The following is a 12,148-nucleotide window of genomic DNA, read 5'->3' on the forward strand; positions in this document are numbered from 1 at the left end:
TCCCCTACCAATGGTCATGGCCCTATAGCCTCCCATATACATTCCAAGTCATTCAAACAATGCACATGAGATCATGGCCACAAGCATTGTGGGACATGTAGTCTGCCCATAATGTAAAAGAACCCCAATGCAGCCTCACATATCCCAAAAAAAGCTATCGCTAAGCCAGGCAGGGAATGTCAACCAGCATGCATGTAGCAACTGTACGTGTGACAGATACATGCTATTAATGTAAGTCCAATTCCCCTCACAGGTGGCGCCGACTACAGCAGCGACAGCGACATGCTGCAGATCGATGAGTCAGAAGAGGATGCCGAGGAGGTGCCAACACCAACACCTCCTGCACCATCAGGCGTAGCACCACACACCGCAGCCAGGCCAACACCAACAGCTCCAGCACCATCATCGGCAGCACCTAACCCTGCAGCCAGGGCAAGACAAACAGCGCCAGCACCATCATTGGCAGCACCTAACCCTGCAGCCAGGGCAAGACAAACAGCGCCAGCACCATCCGGCGCAGCACCTAACCCTGCAGGCAGGGCAACACCAACAGCACCAGCACCATCATCGGCAGCACCTAACCCTGCAGGCAGGGCAAGACCAACAGCTTCAGCACCATCAGGTGCTGCACCTTTGCCAACCACAACTCCACCACCAGCGGCACCATCTACTTCTGGTGCATCAACTGTGGTGACTGCGCACACCCCCACTGTGGGCAGCCAGCAGAGCAGGCATGTCAGGGCTCGCCACCATGACACATCACACAGCGGCAGGAGGGGGATGGCTGTGCGCATGCCAGGCATGAGCACTGAGCGCCGGATGCTACGCATTCACCAACAGCAGGCACGACGGCAAGGGGCCATTCAGCTGCAGCTACACAAAATTGGCCGCAATGTGGCCAATGTGGGTGATAGGATTGAGCGCATGACGGCAGCCATGGAGGCCAACACTGCTGCACTCATATCGCAGCGCAACTCCGCCCGCCGACGCCACCGGCAGCTCCTTACGCGCCTGACAGCCTACACCCGCTCAAACTACATAATGGGGAATGCCACCTCCCAGCTCTCATGACGGTGCCTGGCGCAGCAGCAGCAGCTGATCCAATGTGTCGAGGATGTTGGACGGGTGTTGGAGCAGGTCACCACTGCCGTACTGGCACTCCATCCTACTGGTGAAGGCAATGTGGGGAGGGACGACACCAGTGAGTGCGCCTCCAGTGTCAGCAGCCTGTCTGCCTCAATGGTTGGCGTGTTACGCCGCAGCACCAGGCCCACTGCAGGGACACGTGCCGTCCCAGAGGAAGAGCCAGAGCGTCGTTTGGGGGCTGCGCGCCGGAGGCGCAATTGAGTTACTAGAACATTTCCTAGATAATGCTGATGATACAAGCATGTCCAGTGGCTAGTTAAGAGCAGTATGGCGCAATACTGCTGCAATATTATGAATGTAGACATTACGTTATTATTGTGGATTTAACAATAATATTTATTCATGCAACATACATGGGCCTCCAGTCATTATTTACATTGCCATGCAGGAGTGATTGTTGGGTGAGTGGATTGTGGGCTTCAGAAACTGTTCATAGTGATGTGGTTGCGCCGTCTGTGTCCTTCAGCAGGGTTCTCCCCGCGTGCATGACGCACATGTGCTGGTGGACGGTCATCCCCTTCAGACTCACTGCCAGAGATCTCTACTGGTATCCGGCGCTTGGTTGCAATGTTGTGTAACATTGCGCAGACAGCCACAATGCGGCAGCACACATCAGGACTGTAGTACATTGCCCCACCTGTCTTGTGCAGTATGCGGAACCGGCTCTTGAGTAGGCCGAATGTCCGTTCGATACAATTCCTTGTCCGTATGTGAGAAACATTGTACCGCCATTGCTGTGGTGTAGCCGGGTTGAGGTATGGGGTGAGGAGGTATTCCCGGAGGGCGTAGCCACTGTCACCTGAATGAGAGGAGCAGCGGGTGAGTGCCTGTGCTGCGCAGCTACATCATTGCAATGTGTAATTGTTGACAATGTGTACTTACCAAGTAGGTGTCCTTCCCCAAATTCTCCCCTGGCCAGTCGTGTGTGGAGGCCGCTGTGCCGGAATATAAAAGAGTCATGGGTACTCCCTGGGTACTGGGCCACGATGTCAGTAATGATAGTCTTGGCATTGCAGACCATCTGTATGTTAAGGGAGTGGTATGACTTCCGATTCCGGTACATGTACTCCGTCGCAGCTGGTGGGCAGATGGCAATGTGGGTGCAGTCTATGCATCCTATCACAGATGGGAAATGGGCCACATTGTAGAAGTTTAACTTTGTCAAGTCCAGTTCCTGTTGGCTGGTGGGGAATTTGATGTGTCGGTGTAGCTGGGTGAGCATTGCGTCAACAAAACTCCGGAGGCAGCGTGACATGGTGGGCTGGGATATCCCCCCTGCAGCCGCTACTATCCCCTGGAAGCTCCCAGAGGCCAGGAGGTGCAGGCTACACAATACCTGTACATGTGTAGGCACAGCATTGGTCCGCCTTGTTGGGTGCTGCATCAGGGGGTCAAGGTCGTGTATGAGTTGAATTATCATGGCCCCATTTAGCCGGTACTTCGCATAGATCTGCTCCCTGGTTTGTCCCAGCAGGGTGATCCGCTGGCGGAATATCCTCTCCTGTATTCTGCGTCTCCTCCGTGCTGCTCGCTGTAGCCTTCGCCGCCTGACCAGCATGTACATTCCTGGCATTGTGAGACACCAACTGCTGCTGCTGCATCTCCTTATGTGTGTTTGGTCAGCCCTTTCCCTGTTCCTGATTGGCCAACGGTTTTTCAAAATTTTCTCTAATCACTTTTATGGTTACCACCTGCTTTGGGTTGTCCTTAATTTGCGCGGCGCTAATAGAGATTTTGAGGTTTTTCGCTATTAGAGAATTTTCATGAATTCCGATTGCGCTTGTATTGCGGATTCGCTAAATTTATTCTCTAATTCCGTGCTTTGGCGCAAACCTACAGGGATTCTGAGAATATATTAGCGAATTCGCAATCTTTGGTTAGCGCTTTGGTTATTTTCTTCATGAATGCCGATTTGGGAAATTGCGGGCGCAATGGCATTTGCGCTGCTATTGCGCCCGCAATTTAGCTTGATGAATCAGGCTATCTACAGCCGCCGAGGCGCTGTTACTATAGAGAAAAGAAATTCTTCACCCAAGGCCTGGGGAGCAACAGACCACACCTGCGGAACTGATGGAGAGGACTGTGTAGGTGGAAGTAGGGCTGCTATGGAGGTGGCACTGGAGGATGCTGTAGCAGAGGTGGGGGTGGTAGCACATGTTGTGGCGGAAGTGGTGGTTGTGCTGATTCACAGGGACTTGTACCACAGTAGGGCGCAGATAGTAGTCTGGGCTGACAGATGTGTTGGTAACCCCTCCAGCATTGTAGGCCTTTTCAGAGACATGCTCCTGGTGTACGAGTGTTACTTACCTTCGGTAACAATGTATCTGGGAGGGACGATTCTAGCCGCAGATTCTTTAACGTAGAATTATCCCCAGGCGTGAGACTGGATTCGGAAAACTTTTTGCCACAGCATCACTGCGCGCCGGGGGGACGGCACCACCTGACTTCGCCCTAACGTCGTCCACGTCCGTGACGTCAGCAAGGATACACAAGTCCCACCCGGCGCGCCTACGTCAGTTTTCTTCGGAGAACTTTTCCGCGCCACAACGCGGAGCCATCACAAACAAAAACTGTGAGAATACTGCAACAGTGTGCGAAAAAATTAGCTAAACAGAAAGGGAAGAAACGAATGGTGAGGAACAGCACCATCCAGAATAGTGCCAGGCACTATGGCACCAAAAGTCATGGAGGGAAAGAACAGAGCACAGCTACTGCAAAGCAAGCCTGAAAACAAATACAACAGCCTCTTTGGGGTCAGGAAGCATGTGAAAAAGTGCACAGCAGACGAAGAAGTCTGCAACCACAGCCCAGAACAGAGAAGGGCACTAAGGCCAGAACGGAAGAGGAACGACCATTCACCCCCAGACAACATCAACAGGGAGAGACATCCCCTGACAAGGGCTAAGGGTTGAGACCCAGCCAAGGGACCTCAACTCTAAGGACTGCAAAGGAGTCAGAAGTGCAAGCAACGAAAGGAAGAAGGGCACGAGCAACCCCACACTGGAGACCAGGGTGCAGGGGCGCAGAAGCACCCACAAAACATCAAGCAAGCACCAGAAAAGAAGGAATGGAGCAAACAACCAGATGAGCATTCCTCTAGGGAAGGAGCAAGAAAAAAGGGGCACTTGCAGAAGACCATCACCCGGAGGCAGGCGAGTGCATAAGACCAAGAAGGGTCCTCGCAGTACGGAAAGGAAGAGCGGGTTGTGAAGGAATCTGCGGCTAGAATCGTCTCTACCAGGTACATCATTACCGAAGCTAAGTAACTCGTACATCTGATAGAGACTACTAGTCGCAGATTCCTTAACGTAGAATAGATACCCTAGCCATACCCAAAGGGGAGGAGGGTCTGCGAGAGGACCTCTCCAGCCTGGACGAACACAGGACCCCAAAAGGGGATGAGGCACAGGCACAGGGACAGGGAGAATAGCCTAGTCCCTTAGGCAGACAGAAAAGAACCGCGTCAACTCTGAAGAACACCGGTTCCAGAGGGGGTGTGTGATGACGACAAACAGAGGCGGCCCAACCCTCATCAAGCAGGAGGAAGCAAGGACAAGGCGAAAGGAGGCCAGAGCACCCCAAGCCCAGACAAGGAACCAGGGATCTCCACCAGAAGCCCCAGAGGTACAGGCAACGCAGAGAAGTACCGAGGAAGAAGAGCCATCCACAGACTCCAAGGAGTAGACATAGAAAAGCAGGCAAAGTCCTCCACCGGGAAACACACCCAGTGAAGAGGGCAGCCGAGCCTATCACAGCCTGAAGTCAACAGACAAGACAGAAAGGTGCTTCAGCTATAAAGGCAGGCAGGAGATGAAGAACGTAATCTCACAAGATTTCCACAGAACAAGCAGAAGCGCCAGGGCCCTCGGCCACAGAACAGAAGAGCAGGCAGGTGCAGCCAGCCACTGACAAGCACCACGAACCAAACGCCCAGACCACATTGGGCTTAGAACAAGGGCAAGGCCAGAAGAAATTAAAGGGGACCGCTCCGGACAGAACTGAACCTCAAAGAAGTGCGATCAGCTAGAAGATAAGAGGAGAAACAAGTAGGACAGACCAGGCCGTCAACACAGGAAATTATCCCCTCAGAAACACCCGACAGAGGACCAGACCAAATTGCAGACAAAATGCAAAAAACCCCACAGCACAACGCCATAAGTAAGAACCAAGGGCCGCACCAGCGTAATACAGCAACACCAGTAAAGGCGAGGAACCCGCAAGGGGGAGTCCACACCCTCCCAGCATACGACAGGGCTATACAATAGCTACAAGTACCCCACATAGGATAGGACAAGTCCCAAAGAAAACATGGGAACCACTCTTAGGAAAGACAATCTCGCATCAGAGAACAAAATTATAAACCTGTGGCAAAAAACACAGAAGGCTTAGTAATCAGCCAAAAAGTACATTCTTACCCAAAAAGGGGCTGAACCAGCAGCCAAATGAATAGAGGGGCCAATCAAAGGACTCCGGGGGCACAGTAACCCACACAGAAAGTGTAACAGCCACTCCAAAAACCAAATACCAGGAGCAAAGTGGGATAATGCCTCCCACCAAGACCCAGAGTGTCAACAAACCAACCTACTGAGGAGGACGGAGCCCCACAAGAAGACGCTGAATGGCGGAGTCTGCATGAGTATTAAACAGAAGGACCCCGTCAAAAGGCAGGTCAACCGGACGCTCTCTAATATTTTCTGGAAAAATAGCATCACGTAGCCAAGCATGGCGACGGAGAGCCACTGAGGTGGCCATAGCATGGCCGAGAGCATCAGCAACATCCAAGGCCGTACGAAGAATAAACGCGGCCAACTCCCTACCATCCAACACATGGCCCTGCAGATCAGCACGCGCACCCTCATGGGAGACATGAGAAAGAAGAGACTCCACAGAGTCCCACAGACTGGAAGTAGCCCTGGTCAACACACACAAAGTATTAAGTGCCTGCAAGGCAGCTCTGGAAGAAGCGAAGACATTACGCTCCCATGCATCCAACCACAGGGCCTCCTGAGACGAAGGAAAAACTACAGGCAAGCACGGAAAGGCATTCCGCAGAAGAGAGCCTTGAGTAGAGGGGTGAAAGGAAAGACAGACAGGGTCATGCAAACCAGGATGGTGGCAAAGCAGAAGCGTCTGAGGCACCGGATCGCCCGTGGCAGGATGCCCCTATAAGAGAATTATGGAGTGACGCCTCAAAAGGAAGAAACAACTCCCGTCCACCAGAGCCCTGGTGGAGAACCTCCAAGAGGTTATCTGTAGGAAAAGGAGTGACAGGTTCACCCATCCTCAGAATACCGGCAGCTGTAGAAATAGCCCGAACAAAGGCAACACTGGTCTCAGTAGGGCGTTGCGGAAGAGAAAGCAATTCCTCCGTGGGCGATGGCTGCAGACTGAGCCGTCCATCTCCATGTCCAGGGGGGAGCGGCCAGCATCTGAATAGAGGATGGTTCACAGATGAATGGGGAACCTGAGGGGCCTCAGGGGAAGGAGAGGCCTGTGGAAAGGCCAGCCGGTGGCCACGTAAAGAAGGAGTTGAGGATTTAGGCCTTGGGGACGGCCAGGAGCCCTCCCTGGAAGATGCCGGTGAAAAGGCAACAATACGGCGCCCAGTCTCCGGGGAGGAACACACCAACAGATGACAGACCTCTGGAGAAGAAGGGACCTCAGGAGATGAATCAAGAACCCGGCGCAGCTCCGTGGACTCCGCCATCGGCGCCTGATCAAAATCGACCTGCGCCGGAGTGGGCAGTTGTGGCGTCGGATCGACTTCTACCACCACGTGCTCTCCGGGAGAATGGGGCACGGTGGACGCCAGAACGGTGAAGGAGCAGCGCAGAAAAGGCGCTGGCTTGGCCTCAAGACAGGGCAGCCTCGCACGTCGAGGACCGAGAGGGACTCGGGAAAGTGCCCCAGCTCCCGGCCTCCACCCGCGACTCCACTGGAGCCGGGGAGGAAGGCTCCCGGCGCCGAAATGGCACCGGCGCGACCTCTGGTGAGGCAGCCGCCTGCTCAGAGGACCGAGGGGGACTCGCGGCATGCCCGTAGTCCCGGCGATCTCCTGCAATGCCACATGGAGCCCCGTAGGGATTTGCGGCGAAGCAAGGACGCCAGGCACTGAAGATGGGAGCCCCGAAGGACTACCCCTTGACGACACTACCCTCCTTCTACCTGAAGCCGAAACCTTCAGCGCTCGGGCCGGAGCCGCCGGCGACTCCGCCGAAAGCCCCACGTGAAGCAAGGGCTCCGCGGACCTCTCAGGAGGTGGAGGAAGGCTGTCATTTGGGCCTAGTCGCCTCCGTGCCGGGAAACAGCGGGTAGGAAGGCGACGGGCAGGGGCGCATGTCCCGGGGGGAGCCTGCGCCCACCACGGAAGGAGGACAGGGCCTCGGAGACAAACTGAAGGACCTACCAGCCGTGGTGAGAGACGATGTCGCAGACGAGACCGGCGGCTCCTCGCCTCCGAGGTAGGGGACGGATGCTGAGATGACCTGGACAAGCGCGCCAACAGCAACTTCATCTGGCGCTCCCGCCGCGTTTTAATTAAATAAAAGAGTAGACCCAAAAGTACAGGGACCTGGGTATTCAATGTTACAGGGAAAACGCCGCGATTTAGGCTTAAGGTGCTGGCAGGCGTCGCAGCTCTCAGAGTCGTGGTGCTCACCTAGGCACCACATGCAATTCGGGTGAGGGTCCGTCGCCGACATAGGAGGTACACGTTTTGAAGCCCGAAGGCATTCGCACACTGTTCCACTAACGGCAAGCGTGAAAAAGAAGAGAAGGCCTGAAAACAGGCCAGGACACAATCCGGATCCGCATTGCACGCGGAAAAGAGAAATAACTGACGTAGGCGCACCGGGGGTGGGACTTTTGTATCCTCGCTGACGTCACAGACGTGGACAGCATCAGGGCGGAATCACGTGGTGCCGTCCCCCCGGCGCGCATGGATGCTGTGGCAAAAAGTTTTCCAGATCCAGTCTCACGCCTGGGGATAATTCTACGTTAAGGAATCTGCGGCTAGTAGTCTCCATCAGATCACTGATATCAGCGTCTTCTGTTTCCAAAGCTGACCAGCATCTCCAGAGATGGCCGAATTCCTATACTGTTTTGTAGTGGATGTGGGCTGGTGAGGGACAGACCCACAGATGGGGCTTTCAATAAGGGTGCTGATGCCAGACCCAATGGTTCAACTAATGAGCTATCCACAGGGTGAGCTGCTGGTGAAACAGAAGACACTGGCAAGTTGAATCCCTGACAAAGCCACAGTCGCTCGTGAATTTGCTGATGGAGCAGTCGTCTGTTTTCAGCCGACCCAGAGATTCGAATCTGGTTACCCATTTGGCAGCTCTAGCCATTACATCACATCCACGCTTCACTTCAAAGTTCCTCAACTGTTTCTCACTATCACTTCCACATTTGTTCAGCAAGACCCCGTCAAGCCTGAACAAGCAATGGTAAAACAAATAGGTCTTGGTAATGCCGGAGCTATTGGCCATGTCAATGTGATGTCTTTTAGCCTTGTTGTCTAGCAGCACATCTGCTATTCAGCATGGCTGAAACTCACTGACAGCCCAGAATCACAGGATATTGAGTCGGCCCGGAGTCTCTTGGCCCCCTTGTTGAGTTTATTGTCCTGTCCCTCCTAGCAAAAAAAACCACTATGACGTGGCCTGTGTGCGGCGCATCATAGCACTTTTTTCAGTTACTTTCAGCCATGCTGAACAGCAGATGTGCTGCTAGATAAGGGTTCCAAAACCATTGGATTGTGCAAAAAATAAAAAATAAACAAGTTATGTTTGTGTTTTAACAACTTTCTAAGACATGCATGTGTTTATGTATACATACATACATACATTTTAGTGGTATGTGTGTATATGTACAAGGGAGACTATGGCAAGACGGAGGATGGAACAAGCACTCCAACACCATTGGTTCGTATAAAAAATAAAGGCAGTAGTGACGAGGGAGGTAGTGGGTGGACGGATCAAGTAGGAAATCAGGAGGGGATAGGGAGATGGGCAAGCAATGACGGGGAGGGTGGAAGGAAGCAACAATGAAGGGGTAAAAAGAAATACCTTAATTAAAGCAGGATGAGCAGCAAAAATGAATGTGTTATTGTGGAATCTAACAGGTGAGCACTTAAAGCCCTCCAATACCATTGGCTTTTGTTCGTGCTAAGGTAAGACTAAGGACAGAGCAAGCGCTCCAATACCATCTGATTGTGCAAAAACAAAATAAAAAATACATAAACAAAATAAACAAGTGATGTTCGTGTTTTAACAACTTTTTAAGAAATGCATTTTTTATGTACATGCGCATGCATTTTAGTGGTATGTGTGTATGGGTACAAGGGAGATTCCCTGAAAACATAAGTACTCCTATGGAGCGCTAGAATACAAAGAAAAAATAGCTGCGCAAACCGGGAGCAGTGTAAGAAGACACGTACTTGGTCCATGCGCTATGGAAGGGCCAAACACAAGAAGAGGACATGACGCCCGCATGCCTAGATAAATTGCATTAAAAAATTAGAGCAATGCTGAAGTTTACCAATGGTAGTAGATGGGCAGCCTGTAAGTTCACAGATAGAACACAACACGTCTCTTCGAGGCAGGTATGCGTTGCCTGGCTGAGACCTAAACATATGCTCACAAGATGAGAACCAGCGGTTTCATACCTGAAGTGTTGATGGAGAAAGATGAAACTGCTGATGAAAACTTAACTAACAAGCTCGATTTCTATTGCATGAATGGTGTAGGAAGCTCATCAGCTAACAACGATTTGCAGGCGAAAAATAGCAGTCTGGATTTTTGCATCTGTTGTGCACGGAGTTCTAAAGGTTTTTTTCGTTGTTTTCTCCTTTGAAAATGACTACTTATATTTTTGGGGAGGCAGAAAGTCTGTGGGCTTCACCTGTATCCCTTTTTTTCTGCTATCTTATTGCTTGTTGTGTTATAAATATATATATATGTCCACTGAAGAAAAAAAACAAAGCTTAAAGGGACGTTATAGTTACCATACAATTTTAAACAAACAAAACCACTAAAATGCACCAGTTATTGTTATCTCAAGTAACTGGTGCCCTAAAGTACCCATAACTCACGACCCTGCCCCACACAATGAGGTCATTTCAGATGTTGCAGTGATATTATCAACAATGCCATAGAACATCCTAGGTAATATAATATCTGATATGTATACACAAATCTGGCATACACCATAAAATGAAAGAGAACGCTCTGGTAACATGCTGATGAACTGGTGTGAGGCACTTTGTTGAGTATTTCTTGAGTAGTTCTGGAAATTACAAAAAAAGGAGAAACCAAAAATAATTTGACTGGGATTACAACTCAATGTATACAAAATGTTACCCTATTCAGACTGTTTGTGTCGGAGGGAATGTGGATCCCAGGACACAATGCCCATTTGATAGAGGGTCCCTAAGTTAGTATAAAGTAATTCTAGGCTACCTATCCCCTCAGCCACATAGTAGATATTACAGAGTCTCTGTACTCGGTGACAAAAAAGATAGATTGCTATTGTCGCAAAGCAAGCGCTTCTACAGATGATGGTAATAAGGAAGATAATGAATGGGCGGACATCACTGTATGTGCCATTACGCAGGTTCTCTAGTGGTGGAGGAATGGAGACAAACATTGCCAAAGGATCGAGGATCTTGTCCTCAGTGTTGTAAATAAATGATATGGGGTTGGCCTGAGAAAAAATTACTTATGTCTGATTAACGTCCTTATTTTGGTGTATAGAACAAACTTGTAATAAAAAGGATTTATTATTCAGAGGAATTAGATGGGTTGTCCACAAGGATCATAGAAGTAAGAAGAACAAGTTACTTACCTTAGGTAATGCACTTTCAGGTGGCTACTCTAGTCACAGTTTCCTCACATTTATTATATCCCCTAGATGCTAGGCAGAATCATGACATTTTGATAGCAGTGCTCCCCCTAACTCACAGGTGGCACAGTGCGGCTCCACACTGACTTCATGCCATCCCCGGAAGTGATCAGCAAAGCCGCATATCAGAACCACCCATAAGTGCCAACTTCAGTTACTTGCTTGACTTTTTCTGCAAACTGGTCAGTTTGCTGTTGAGCAGCCACCACTGTAGATCTTGTGCAAACTCCGATGAAACCTGCATGATGTCCACCAGGTTACCATGGTGCTTAGCCCCCTGACTTCAGGATCCCACTTCAGAAACTGCATATGTCATCTGCCGAGGTGGACAATCAGGATGTATGAGGCCAACATGCTAAGAATCCTCAGAGCTGCTGTCACCGTGATCCAGGACATAGGGTAAAACATTGAGATCATAGCCGGAGCATTGCAAACTGAAAATGCTCCTGGGAGATCGTGTTTGTGGTACTGAAAGACGAGTACATGAAACTATGCATCTTGCGGGTCCATGGCTACCATCCAGTCTCCCAGATCCAGGGCAGACAAAACCTGGGCCTCTGTGAGCATTCTGAATTTGTCCTTCCACAGGCAGGCATTAAGAGGGCAAAGATATAAGAAAGGTTGGAGGTCTCCATCCTTCTCTGTCATGAGCAAATAGTGGAAGTAACAACAGGTTCCTATTTCCGAGGCCAGCATCCTCTCAATGGCACCGTTGGACAGTTGCACGTGCAGCTCTTGTAGTAAAATGGATAGGTGCTCCTCTGAGAGCTGCTTGGATCCGGTAGGAAGCTGTGGTGGGTAGGAAAGAAACAGAAGAGTATAACCCTGAAGTATTAATCTGAAGGAACCATCTGTTGGACGTGATGGACTGCCAACCTGGGAGAAAGTGTTGAATTCTGTCTCCCGCAGGGTGGTTGTGCACCACTAGGGGAAAACTAAAGTGATGTGGAGGCTTATGCTGCCGGTTAGGGGGACTGGGAATATCAGTGCCTCTGGTGTCCTACATGATGTCTGATTGATCTATGTCCCCGACCATTAAAGGGCTGAGATGTCTAAAGCGGGGACAACAGAGCCTGGAGTTGTCTATATACCAAACCTC

Source organism: Lissotriton helveticus, chromosome 9, assembly GCF_964261635.1.
Source record: "Lissotriton helveticus chromosome 9, aLisHel1.1, whole genome shotgun sequence".
Taxonomy (NCBI): domain Eukaryota; kingdom Metazoa; phylum Chordata; class Amphibia; order Caudata; family Salamandridae; genus Lissotriton; species Lissotriton helveticus.